The sequence below is a fragment of the Calidris pugnax genome, unplaced genomic scaffold (genome assembly GCF_001431845.1).
Source record: "Calidris pugnax isolate Ruff unplaced genomic scaffold, ASM143184v1 scaffold103, whole genome shotgun sequence".
Taxonomy (NCBI): Eukaryota; Metazoa; Chordata; class Aves; order Charadriiformes; family Scolopacidae; genus Calidris; species Calidris pugnax.
In genome coordinates, this window is record NW_015090990.1 from 14,926,053 (window position 1) to 14,927,779 (window position 1,727).

General features: G+C 64.3%; 1 protein-coding gene across 5 annotated transcripts in view; it reads left to right on the plus strand.

Moving 5' to 3' along the window:
• The first annotated feature begins 1,297 nt into the window (after window positions 1-1,297).
• CREB1 (cAMP responsive element binding protein 1) overlaps window positions 1,298-1,727 on the plus strand; it is a 40,582-nt gene continuing 40,152 nt past the window's right edge. For 4 of the 5 annotated variants that reach the window (XM_014954510.1, XM_014954511.1, XM_014954512.1 and 1 more), the window contains exon 1: window positions 1,316-1,504. The gene's annotated coding sequence lies outside the window, so the exon portion shown is untranslated. Of the gene's footprint in view, window positions 1,505-1,727 lie in introns of all 5 variants that reach the window. The other variant, XM_014954509.1, reaches the window with a different exon arrangement.

Here is a 1,727-nt window from a genome sequence, read left to right on the forward strand (position 1 = left end):
TGAGAAGTTCATTCTTCGGGGTGTGTGATCAGGTGCATTCAGCTGTGTTTGTGAACTGGAGACGATGGGGCCAGACTCACCCTGACAGAGTACCACCATCATGTTCCCTGCTCCACGGTGGCATCAACTCTTTGAAAAAACTTTCCTAGAAGAAGTTCACCTATCCAGTATTTAAACACTCTGGTGAGGGAAGTTACTCTTGCACTGCAGGTGAGGGTGAGGGCCACAGCTCATGGCTGTTCTTCTTCTCCGATGAGACATAAACCTGTATCACATCCCCTGCCCCGTCATGATGCCTGTCCCTTCTGAGGCACGGGGCTGGCACCATGGGTGCAAACTGCTGCCTCAGCCACAGCTGCTCTGAAAATTGGGTTTTAGAATCATAGAATTGTCTAGGTTGGAAGGGACCTTTTGGATCATTGAGTCCAGCCATCAACCTAACACTGCCAAACCCACCACTAAACCATGTCCCTAAGCACCAGGTTTACCCATCCTTTAAATACCTTCAGGGATGGTGATTCCACCGCTTCCCTGGGCAGCCTGTTCCTGGGGGCTGGGGGATTTCACAGGGATATTTGTGTCATGACGGAGGAGATCCCACCCTGCGCCTGGGTTTGGGCTGCCATGGCCGGCTGGCCACAGGGCCGGAGCGGGCAGGGAGCAGGACGGGGAGCTGCAGCCCAGGGGTACAACCCGGGAGCAGAGGAAGGTTTAGAGGAGCAACACAAGACGTGAGTGGTTCACCATAGTGGGGACCCCAAGCAGCCGGGAGGCATCAAGCATGGCCTGGACACGGCACCTCACCCGCCATGTTGTGCCTGTGAAGACGAGGGGCTTGGAGTGAGAAACGGGGCCTGAGTTAAGGGGGCCGGGCAGTAGTGGGGCACCCAGACAAGGGATCCCCGGGGGGTTAAAAGGTGGGCAGGTCCCCTCGGGGCACCAGGGTGTGCGTGGGGACGTGGGTGGCGAACCCGGCTGGGCCCGTCTCCCTCAGCGGGGGCTCTGGGGCAGACGGGGGGGCGCCGGCCCGTTTCCGCCATCGCTCCCGCTTCCCCGGCCTCCTCGCCCCCCCCCTCCTCGGCGCTTTCCGCGCGGGCCGCCCCGGGGCGGAAGCGCCGTTCGCGCCTTCCCGCGGCCGCTCGGCTCTTTCCGCCTCCCCCCCCACCCCCCTCCGGGCCGGCTTCGTTCGTTTCCGCGGTCGCTCGGCTCTTTCCGCGGGGGCCGGCGGCGCGCTCGGCCGTTCCCGCCGCCTGCCGGGCGCTCGGTTTTTTCCGTGAGCGCTCGGCTATTTCCGTACGGGCCGCGGCGCGCTCGGCGCTTGCTCCCTGGCTGGCGCTCCTCAGTCGGCCGCTGCCTGCCTGTCGCCGGGCTGGGAGCGCCTGTGTGTGTGTGAGTGACGCGGCGGAGGTGTAGTTTGACGCGGTGTGTTACGTGGGGGAGAGAATAAAACTGCGGCGAGATCCTAGGCGCGAACGAAAGCAGTGACGGAGCAGCCTGGTAACCGGTAAGAGGAGGAAGGCGCCCAGCAAACAGGGGCGGGGGGGAGGGAAGGAAATGGAGCCCGGCGGGGACCAGGGGAGCCGCCGGGCGGCAGGACGCGGGGGCCCGGCCTTGCACCGCCCGCGGGAGGGGCGCCCGCTTTAAAGATGGAGCCGAGCCCTGCAACATCCCCGCCGCCGCCGCGCCGCGAACAAAGGATAATGGCGGATGGGAGCCGGGCCCCGGCG